Raw genomic sequence first — 12,302 nt, 5'->3', positions numbered from 1 at the left:
GCCCAGTGTCTGAGGAGAAAGAGGGAAACAGGTGTGGTTCAGGAGAATGAATATTCTGGACATCGATTTTATGTGGAAAGTGTTCAGATATGAGCCATTCCAAAATAACTTTGCAAATTGAATTGTGTTTTACAGGGTGTAAGCATGCAAATGCACAACTTTTAACTGCACATCGGGTCTCACACTGAATCTCCGAGTCCAGCTTCAGAGTCACAATGGAAGAGAACCATATTTTCCATTGACGCTTCACAATAAATACTCCAGCAACGATTGGCCAGGGGATCATTGCCACATCGTATTTGTCAGGGAGCAATGAGTTCACCCCGAAAGGGGCATAACCATCTGGCACAATAGGAAGATGGACAACTCTAGATAGGAAGCAACATTAGACAGATTTCGAAATCTAAAGTCAAGTTAATGTATGGGGAGGTGATAACCCAGTGGTATTATCACTAGATTGTTAATCCAGAGACCTAAATAATATTCTGGGGACCCAGGTTTGAGCCCTGCCATGGTGAATTTGAACTCAATTTTTTAAAAAAATGGAATTAAGATCCTAATGGTGACTATGAATCCATAGCTAAATGTCAGAAAAACCCATCTGGTTCACTAATGTCACTTCATAAAATCATTGAATCCCTACAATGTGGAAACAGGCCCGGCAGCCCAACAAGTCCACACCGACCCTCTGAAGAGTATCCCACCCAGACCCAATCCCCAATATTTACCCCTGACTAATGCACCTAACCTATGCATCCCTGAAAACTGGACAATTTAGCTTGGCCATTTCACCTGACCTATACATCTGTAGATTGTGGGAGGAAACCCATGCAGACATGGGGAGAATGAGCAAACTCCACACAGTCAGTCATCCGAGGTTGGAATTGAACCTGGGTCCCTGGCGCTGGGAGGCAGCATTGTTAACCACTAAGCCGTTTAGGGAAGGAAACTGTCATCTTTACCTGGTCTGGTTTAAGACCCACAGTAGCGTGATTGAATCTTAACTACCCTCTGGTAATTAGGGATGAGCAATAAATGCTGGCCTTGCCAATGGCTCCTTCATCCCATGAATGAATGAAAAAAAAAGTGAAATGTACAGATGCTTGAGGAAGAGGCTAGTGCTCCCATTCTGGCTGTTTTGTCCTCAACAGGCCATTATTGAGTTGTGAAGATTCTGAGACTAATTGTCCATCTACTGTTTGCGAAAATTAGCAAAATCAGTCAAGCTTCAATTTATTATGAGCAAATGCCCAATCCCTTGTTCATTACAACTGAGTGTTTTATCCAGCATTGCTATCATGAGTAAACATGGAAGTAAATCTAATGGAACCCCCACAGCAGATAACTTCTTTTAAAAGAAAAGCCTTGTCATTTTTTTTAAAACACATTTGTCCATTTTATGCTGCCAAGTAATTTAACAGACAACAGTTGCATTTTCTGCCATTTCCACATCCACGAAGTGGACATAACGGGGTTTTCCCCTGGAAATCCCTCTGCATCTGTGTAGTTCATGAGAAACGACTAAGAACACAGGTAGGACAGACTGATGACCTAATATATGAGAATAATATGTCACCAGTTATCAATTCACCGTAGCACTGCTTCTCCACCTGGCTCAAGAACAGTGTTAATGAAGGCTGCATTCATCTGCAGCCTTACCTCCATCACAGTACCAGTCACTGTTAAGGTCACCACCTTAGTGGTTTAGTGCCACAAAGTGACCTCAGCAACATTATTTAATTATTTATGCAATAGTCACAAATGTTCTGCCAAGAGATCATCGACCTGAAGCATTCATTTACTTCCTCTCTCCTCAGACATTGCTCCCATTTAAAATAGATGCAAGGAGGAGTTTTCCACTCTCCCAGCGGTCCAGGACTCCTTGGATCTCTTCTCTTCAGGCAATCGTGGAGACAGGATCGCTGAAGATTTTTAAAACACGAGTAAATAGCTTCTTGACTAAATTGGGTTTTCAGGGGTAGGCCTATAGAGTTGAGACCACAATCCAGACTAACCATTTTTTAGAAAATGATGGAGAGGTTTAGTGGGGCTGAATGGCCTACTGCCAATGTATATGTTTGCTTGACCTGCTGAGTGTTTCCAGTGTCTTTAGTGTCTTATTTCAAATTTCAAGGATCTGCAGCATTTCATGTCTGTCACAGAAGTAATGTGTGCTGGAGAAAGCCATTTTCTTCACGGCCAATTAACAGATAACAGATCACCGCAATTAGAATGACTGACAGCAAAATACAGGTGACGTGGATTGTATCCCTGTGGCCTTTGTGATCCTTCATTAACTGCATCAACAGCCAAGAATTGCTCTCATTTGGTGTTGAGCGCCTTAGTGACCTGCAGTGTCACATCATGCAAGGGAATGCCTCCTGCAGAATGGCAAGCTCCCAATTACAGTGCCTTGGAATAGTTGTGAAAGTGAGTCTGAGAGCTTTGTCTGTCACTGCAGCAACAGAAACTAAAAATACTGGTAACTCCAAATGTTGGAATGCCAAAGATTTTGAGAGCTGATAACACATCACATGTAATACACAGTTTTTTATGCTACTGACAATGAAAAGAAAGACTTGCAGTATTCTAGCTCAAAACTGCAGAAATGAGACTTTCTGTTTTTTTCTTTCAGCAGACGAATTTGGATTTTGGGTTTAATGAACGAAAACACTGCTGTAAAAGCTGTAATTTTGGAAAAGAAAGAAGACATTGTGGTGCCTCCCACAATCCTCATATTGAAATTGAAATTTTCAATTCGTTCATTTGTGGAGATAAAGCCTGACAAAACCTTTCTCATTGGGACAATATGGATTTGTTCTTCACTCCTGTTGATAATGGTGGGAGATGTGTTTAAACACAACTTCAGACCCTTTACATTAGTAAAATATTCAGCCTTTGCTGATGGTTCCACTCCAAATAATGCATGCCAGCCCCTTAAAGAACATAGACAGTGAACTTTCTTTGCCATGACTGGGCGTTGTGTAGAGCTCAACAAGTAAAACTGAAGAAGGAAGAAAGCATTGACAAAAGGCTTCAGCCTCCAGGTGATGGTCTCACCTCTGACTCAAATAGCAAGGGTTTTGGTCATACTCCACTGAAGTAACTCACCTCCTGTCTCCCCAAAGCCTGTCCACCATCTACAAGGCACAAGTCAGGAATGCGATGGAATATTCCTCACTTGCCTGGATGGGTGCAAATCCAACAACACTCAAGAAACGTGACACCATCCAGGAGCAAACAGCCCACTTGATTGGAAATCCATGGAACACTGTCAACATTTACTTCGTTAAAAATCACAACAACACCAGGTTATAGTCCAACAGGTTTAATTGGAAGCACTAGCTTTCGGAGCGATGCTCCTTCATCAGGTGATTGTCACCTGAAGAAGAAGCGTCGCTCCGAAAGCTAATGTGCTTCCAATTTAACCTGTTGGACTATAACCTGGTGTTGTGTGATTTTTAACTTTGTACACCCCAGTCCAACACCGGCATCTCCAAATCATAACATTTACTTCCTTCATCACTGACACACAGTAGCAGAAGTGTGTACCATCTACAAAGTACACTGCGGTGACTCCTAAGGTTCCTTCAACATTCCAAACACAACCCCTTCCATCTAGAAAGACAGGGCAGCAGATACATGGAGCTATACTGCTGGCTCAAGTGCCAGGGACCCAGATTCAGTTCCAGCCTCAGGCAATTGTCTGTGAGCAGTTCGCACATTCTCCCTGTGTCTGTGTGGATTTGCTCCGGGTGATCCAGTTTTCTTCCACTGTCCAAAGATGTGCAGTTCAGGGTGGATTAGCCAGAGGAAATTGCCCATAGTGTCGCGGGAGGTGCATGTTAGGGTGGATTGGCCATAGGAAATTGCCCATTGTGTCCCGGGATGTGCAGATTAGGTGGATTGGCCATAGGAAATTGCTCATAGTGTCCCAGGATGTGCAGGTTAGGTGGATTGGCCATAGGAAATTGCCCATAGTGTCCCGGGATGTGCAGATTAGGGTGGATTGGCCATAGGAAATTGCCCATAGTGTCCCGGGATGTGCAGGTTAGGGTGGATTGGCCATAGGAAATTGCCCATAGTGTCCCGGGATGTGCAGGTCAGGGTGGATTGGCAATAGGAAATTGCTCATAGTGTCCCAGGATGTGTAGGTCAGGGTGGATTGGCCATAGGAAATTGCTCATAGTGTCCCAGGATGTGCAGGTTAGGTGGAATGGCCATAGGAAATTGCCCAGAGTGTCCTGGGATGTGCAGGTTAGGGTGGATTGGCCATAGGAAATTGCCCATAGTGTCCCGGGATTTGCAGGTTAGGGTGGATTGGCCATAGGAAATTGCCCATAGTGTCCCAGAATGTGTAGGTCAGGGTGGATTGGCCATAGGAAATTGCTCAGTGTCCCAGGATGTGCAGGTTAGGTGGATTGGCCATAGGAAATTGCCCAGAGTGTCCCGGGATGTGCAGGTTAAGTGGATTGGCCACTGGAAATTGCCCAGAGTGTCCCGGGATGTGCAGGTTAAGTGGATTGGCCACAGGAAATTGCCCATCGTGTCCCGTAATGTACATGTTAAGTGGATTGGCCACAGGAAATTGCCCACAGTGTCCCAGGATGTGCAGGTTAGGGTGGATTGGCCATAGGAAATTGCCCATAGTGTCCCGGGATTTGCAGGTTAGGGTGGATTGGCCATAGGAAATTGCCCATAGTGTCCTGGGATATGCAGGTTAAGTGAATTGGCCATAGGAAATAGCCCATTGCGTCCCGATATGTGCAGGTTAGGGTGGATTGGCCATAGGAAATTACCCATAATGTCCCGGGATGTGCAGGTTTGGGTGGATTGGCCACAGGAAATTGCCCATAGTGTCCCGGGATGTGCAGGTTATGGTGGATTGGCCATAGGAAATTGCCCATAGTGTCCCGGGATATGCAGGTTAAGTGAATTGGCCATTGGAAATTGCCCATAGCATCCCAGGAGGTGCAGGTTTAGTGGATTGGCCATAGGAAATTGCCCAGAGTGTCCCGGGATGTGCAGGTTATGGTGGTTTGGCCATAGGAAATTGCCCATAGTGTCCCGGGATTTGCAGGTTAGGGTGAATTGACCATAGGACTTTGCCCATAGTGTCCCGGGATGTGCAGATTAGGGTGGAGTGGCCATAGCCCATAGTGTCCCGGGATGTGCAGATTAGGGTGGAGTGGCCATAGGAAATTGCCCATAGTGTCCTGGGATGTGCAGTTCAGAGTGGATTGGCCATAGGAAATTGCCTATAGGAAATTGCCCATAGTATCCCGGGATGTGCAGGTCAGGGTGGATTGGCCATCAGAAATTTCCCATAGTGTCCCGGAAGGTAATGGTTAAGTGGATTGGCCATATGAAATTGCCCATAGTGTTCCGGGATGTGCAGGTTAAGGTGGGTTGGCCATAGGAAATGCAGGGCTACAAGGATAAGGTGGCGGTGTGGGTCTGGGTGGGATGCTCTTCAGAGGGTTAGTGTGAACTCAGTGGGCCAAATGGCCTTGTTCCACACTGTGGGGATTCTATGATACGTGGGAACTCCACCACCTGCAAGTTCCTCTCCAAGTCATTCACCACCCTGACTTGGAAATAGACCACCATTCCTTCACTGTCGCTGGCTCAAAGTCCTGGAATTCTCTCCCCAGCAGCATTGTGGGTCAAACTACAGCATGCAGACTGTAGCGGTTCAAAAAAGCAGCTCGCCACCATCACCACCTCAAGGGCAACTAGGGATAGGCTAGCTAGCAATGCCAACCTCCTGTGAATTATTAAAAAAGCATGCAGGGGAAGGTTTAGGGTTTTATCTTCAAAGATATGTGGGTGTAGGGGACACATGACTGACCTGCACCTCCTGATTCTATTGCATCAAGTCGTCTGCACTTTTACATTAAATATCCAGCTCGGATTAGCCAAGAGATTAACTGGCTGCATCCATCATCACTGATATTGTGAGGAGCTCAAATTGTTAAAAGTAGGACTGCAATTTTTGGAGGATGGACGCATTATGGCTGAAGGAGATGACAGGAATTGTGGTTGAAGAATGTTTTTTAGGGGAAGAGTGAATAGGAAATGTACCCCATGGTGCATTACTGAAGAGAACAGTGAAGACAAGTGAAGGGGGAAGAGAGATCTTGTATCCACAGCAGAGAAAGGAGGTCTTCCAAAGACATGGTCAAATGTTGTTATTGTCAGCAGTCTCTCGGAAACAAGAATGTCTGTCAGACTAGCGGAGTCTTCAGCTGACTGAAAAATCCAACTTTGGATCTTACAAGATGTTCCACACTCAATAAGGGGGGTGCTGCTGCCTGGTGAAACTGCCTTGGCTGGTGTCCTTCTCCTCCTCTACCAAAGCCATCCCACCTCAGAGACAAGTGGCACAGCCTCAAATCATCTTGAGCCATCACACTTCAGGAAGTGCCATGCGGAGAGGTTGTTGGCTTTCTCTTCATCACCAATGGTGTCAATACTTCTGTGATATGTCCTTACATTCTTTTTCCATGGCCACCCTTTGAACATTGGTCAATGGAGAACTGGGAGAAGCAAATCTGCAGAGGAAGAGGGTTTTCAGGCATTTGGATAGAACAGACCATTCATCAAAGGTAGGTTCCTTAGGGTACAGGTAGGTACAGCCTCATAGAGAACACCCGAAAGTGGTCAACTAACAGTGCAAGCAGATAGACATGGTGTCTAGGCTTGACACCCAAGAACCTGGATAATCTCCTTGAATTAAGGCCAATATTCCATTCACTTGACTTGAGAAAGCAGAGTCATTGTTTCAGTGCAGAAAATATTTACAAGGATGTTGCCAGGACTGCAATGTTTGTGTTTTAGGGAGAGACTTTTTTTCCCCTGGAGCATTGAAAACTGAGGGATGACCTTATAGATGTTCATAAAATCATGATGGGGTGGTATAGCCAAGGTCTTTTTCCTAGGGTGGGAGAGTTCACATATTTGAAGTCATAAGTTTAAGGTGAGAGGGGAAAGATTTAAATAGGACACGAGGGGTAGCTTTGTCACGCAGAGAGTGGTTTGTGTGTGGAATGGGGTGCTCGAGGTTGTGGTTGAGGCAGGTACAACTACAACATTTAAAAGGCATCTGAATGGATATGTGAATACGAAGAATTTAGAGGGATATAGGCCAAATGCAAGAAAACGGGACTAGGTCAGATTGGGATGTTTGGTTGGCGTGGATAAGTTGGACTGGAATGATGAGTTTCTGTGCGATATGACTCTATGACTAGGTCTAGTGACCCGTCTTCAGTTCCCCATACCTGCTGAGTTTCTCCAGCCATTTCTGTTTCTGTTTCGGATTTCCAGCGTCTGCAGTTCTTTATTTCATTCTCGTTTACCTCTTTTTCTAATCTGTGCACTAGCTTTAACTGAGTCGTGCGGATAGACACATTGATTCTTTTATTTTCTGCAGCTATTAGTCTACAACCTGTTAAAAACAAAATGTTGCAGTATGAACACAGGCTATTCACAACGTTGTCTATGTTGGCTTTTAGAAAAGAATATCTTCAATTATTCCCACTCCCCTGCTGGCTGGACAGAAAATATTTTCATTTGTTGTTTGAGATCAGAAGTGAATGATTTCACAGTTGCCCAGATCGAATCCGATTTGCCACTGTTTTGTTCAGTCACTTTGTCTCTTGTCCCTTTGTATCTTCTTGCTCCTGTCTCCACAATGCACTGTGGCTCTTATTTACATGTAGTCTGTAAATCTGGATCTAAACTCCCAGCACGTTCATCCAGACCGTTATTAATACGCATCATGAAAAACTGAAGCCGTATTTCAAATTTGTACACATCCTGATAAACAGAGTGCATTCTCTTTATCCTGACCTTCCAATTAATCCGTGAACAGAAGGTTACTTCTGATTCTGGAAATTTGGACATTAATTATAATATCGTACATTCTGGAAGTCTATATATAATATGGATACTCCCCTATCCATCAGGCTAGCCACTATCCTTACAAATAAATTAAACTGCCGATCACAAGAGAAACATACAGATATGCTTGAGTCTTCCAATCGAGAACAAGTAAATTCTGGTTCAGTGTTTCAACACAACGGAAACATAAATTCAATAATGGTAACTTCACAGTTAACCCAAAAACTGGTGGAGACTTCATTACATTCAAAGGTCTTACGTGTGAAAGCAATTCACTGGGTGGATATTAAAAACTGAAAATCTGATTTATATGGAGGTCAAAAGGTGAGGAAAAAAACAGTCAACAGTTAAAGATGTGAGAGATTAAATACTCTGAAGATTCGCAGCATTGTAATTTGAGAAACTGGGGCTCAGCAAACCAATTTGAGCTTCAAAGGAATTTGAAACCTGTCCCAATTCTAGTAATTCTGTTTTTAAAATAGACTGTGTGGTCCAGGGGGAAAGCTGAGTTACATAAATGTGCAGCTTAGAATACGTGCAAGATAAAGGGAAGAGAACGGAATAAGATCTGCTTTTTGGGGGATGATGTGGGCGGGGGTTGGGCAGTGTAATGGGATAATGTTGTAATCGACCATGGAAATTGAAGCATAACCAAGTACAACATTTTTAGCAAACTTAATTTAAATTGTTAAAAGCCTCCTGGTTAATAATAATGACTTATTCATATGACACAATAAATGGCATCAATGTTAATACAGAACAGGTGAATCAGCAACTGGAAAAAAATTTAATGAGACAGTTCAATAAGATTGGATATGCAAATCTAATCTGAGCAATCAAATGATGAGACTATCAGATAACTCCCAGAATATTAAAGAGCCCCTTTGAACTCTACTACTTTTATTACCACCTTCACATTTACTGTAAATAATATTTAGCCTTTGTCCAGCTAAAAAGGTCTTTAATTTTTGTCTCTGTCTGCGATCAGTTACTCTGACCATGGCTCCTCCAGTGCTATTTGACATTAGAAAGCAGTTGACCCATTGATCTGCCCTTACAAAGCTCTTCCACAATAGTCAATGGGCCCCATAGTTAAACATTACAGTAGAAAAGATTTAACAAGCAGATGTTCAAGAAATTGTGCTTTACCATCTCTGAACTCACTGGTTCAATAGAGGCTTTTTCCAATCTGGAGGGGTTGCTCTAACAGATGGTGTAATATGGGATAAGGCCATTATATACCATTCAGGCAGCATCCGAGGACAGGCAAAATCGACGTTTCGGGCAAAAGCCCTTCATCGCTTTTGCCCGAAACGTCGATTTTGCCTGTCCTCGGATGCTGCCTGAATTGCTGTGCTCTTCCAGCACCACTGATCCAGAATCTGGTTTCCAGCATCTGCAGTCATTGTTTTTACCCCATTATATACCATGCCTACCACCAATGTCATCAATGAAATGACATTCCCCATTAATGTGATTACCTTTAAACTGGTTGCCACTGCACTATTTTCAGATAATATTGATATTTTGTCTATTCCTGCACACTATAGACATGTAGTCAATCACTTCAACTCTGATCGAGTCAATCACTTGCATGCTCTGCAAAGATCTAATTCAGGTTATTTAGTGAACATGCATAATATTATTTAACACTGATCTTATAATTGTGGGACAGACAGCAGACACCTAAGGGACTGTATCTCAAAGACAGGAAAAGCAGGTTCTCACTCCTGCACCTTCATGTTATCACTACAACAGTATTTTGGAAAGACTACCACCCCAAAGTCTTAAATAAATATTTATATTTAACATTTTGCCCAATATGCCTCATTCATGAAACTTTGCAATTGCAGATTGGAGGGAGAGACCTTCATCCCCATGGAATGGCTTGGAATGTGGTGTTAATATTAAATGTCAGCATTGCTGTCACCAAGAGTCAGAGGAATCGTGAACAGCAAGCAGTAAAACATATCTTTAACATGCCACTACCATTTTGCTTTACAAGTCCCAACAGCAAATGCAAACATAGCAGCACAGCTCCCCAACTCCTCCAATGCAGCAGACAGAACCAAAAAAGGGCTTCCTTTATGAATTGTGACTTTACTAGGCTTATTGACTGTCTCCATATCCTGACCACTGCCTCTGTTCTGAATTAATGTATCTACAGAGATTCCAATCAATAAATGTACAGCAGCCTTGGCATCTCACAAGCCTCAGTACAGCCGTGCTTGCCAATTATCCAGGCTTCAGCAATGCCTCAGTTATCCTTGCAAATCTTGGCACAAGGCAGGAGGTTTCATGAATTAGTTGTTAGTTGAGCAACTACCTTGCAGATTTCAGTATTTTGCTCTGCCAATGTCCTGAGAATATCCTGCTCTCCTGTCTTTCTCAGCTGAATATATGCATCCACTCAAACATCTTCAAAGCTGACACTCCACATTCTGAGCATGTTCATTGCTTCACTGCTGAGAGGGATAGTTTACAGGCTTACAATCGGCAAACGCTTTCTATTCATTTGCAACAAATTTGGCCAGACTTTACAATATTCTGCCAGATTTGGCAGAAAGTGCTAATCATATTAATCTGATAGAAGACCACTGGTAGGGCAATAGGAGTGTCAGGGGTGAGGCAGGTTGTAATCCATCTTCAAGGAATTTCTGTGGCTCAATTTTGCTATTTCTAAAAACCATTAGTGTGTTCTGAACAGGGTGCAATGTAGAAGTACTTGAAAAGCACAGGGGACAATGAGCCGTTGAGGGTACAGTTAACAGACTCAATTTCAAACTGTAAAAATATGGAATGCATCAGTTTAATGTAATCCTTATAATGTTTAAATTCTTTGTTTGAGTACAAATGGGAGCAATTGTTATAGCCATCTCACAACTTACAAAAAGCTATATCCCTCTGCACCTATAACAGCTATTTTAAACAGCTCTTACTGTGAATGTCCACATACACACTAAAGTTGCTCATTAAATCACTCAGAACTAGCTCTATTGGACAAGGCATGTTTATAGAATCACAGAATTGTTACAATGCAGAAGGAGAATATTTCGCCCATTAAGCCTGCACCAGTTCCATGATGTAGTGCCAATTTCCTTCCTTTTCCGTATATGCTTGCACATTATTTCTATCCAAAATATTTATCCAATCCCCTCTTGAATACTACACTTGAATCCACTTACACCACATTTCCAGATAGTGCATTCCATAACCTAACCACCTACTGTGTGAATTTTTTTTTGTCACATCATCCTTGCTTCGCTTAGCCACGACTTTAAGTCTATGCCTTCTTGTTCTTTTATGAGCAGGAACAGCGTCTACCCATCTACTCTCCCCCTCATGATTTTATAGCTCTCAGTCAGTCTCTTACCTATCTTCTCTCCAAGAAGGAAAGTCCCAACTTAGAATCCCCACAGTGCAGAAAGAGGCCATTCAGCCTATCACACCACTCCTCTAAAGAACATGCCACCCAGACGAGCCCCTTGCAAGGATGCCTGCCTTGAAGAAGTTTTCCTCCTGTCTCTACAAGAATCTCAGGGAGTCCCTCTCCCACTGCAACTCCCAGGTCATTTCCTCTGCCCTGAAGCTCTTCAACCACGTCCTGAAACAAACTTGCTACCACAGCAACATTTGCTTCCTCAGTGCCTGCCTCCGTAACCAACTCATCCCACACGGACTCCGGACCACCTTTAAACCGGCAGTGTTCAGACCCGAACAGGACAAACAGTACAGACTACAGATTCAAAAACACCAGCAACAGTTCTCCTTCAAGATCCTCCGCTCCACGCTTGCACCTAACCTCTCTTGCAGTCATCCCTGCCTCAGCTGAGGGCCACACTCTCTCAGAATTGCAAAGGACCCACTCTGTACTACATCCTCAGGAGAATTCATACTCTCAACAAACAGTATTTCAACTCCATGACAAACATCAAAAACTGTAAGTACAAAAAACTTATCTACCCACCTCCATAACCAGCGCTTCTCAAACATTCCAGAAGATTCCCCCCAGCCTCTGAAATGACTTGGACGCCATTAGCCATGTGGCTGGTGCAGCTGCCACCTCCACGCTGTGATGATGTCACTTCCACCCCCTACCATGGCCACGCCCACATCCACTTCCACCCCTCACAATTCCTCATGCATCACACGTGACATCACTTCTGCCCCTCACATCATCGTGGTTGCCACACGCTCAGTGACTTCCGCCACCCCTACTGCCGTGGTCACCACCGCTTCCGCCCCCACCAGGGCCACTCACCTGCATTCTGCTGACACACCCCCCACAGACCCCACTGTCACTATCCCCACCCCCCAGAACCCCGAGGGGAACACTACCCCTGCTCATGACTCTACCCCCATTCCCCCCACCATCACACCCACTCCAGGTACTGGCTCCG

This window comes from Chiloscyllium plagiosum, chromosome 34, assembly GCF_004010195.1.
Source record: "Chiloscyllium plagiosum isolate BGI_BamShark_2017 chromosome 34, ASM401019v2, whole genome shotgun sequence".
In the NCBI taxonomy this organism is placed as follows: Eukaryota; Metazoa; Chordata; class Chondrichthyes; order Orectolobiformes; family Hemiscylliidae; genus Chiloscyllium; species Chiloscyllium plagiosum.
Note: the sequence above shows the minus strand (reverse complement) of the source record.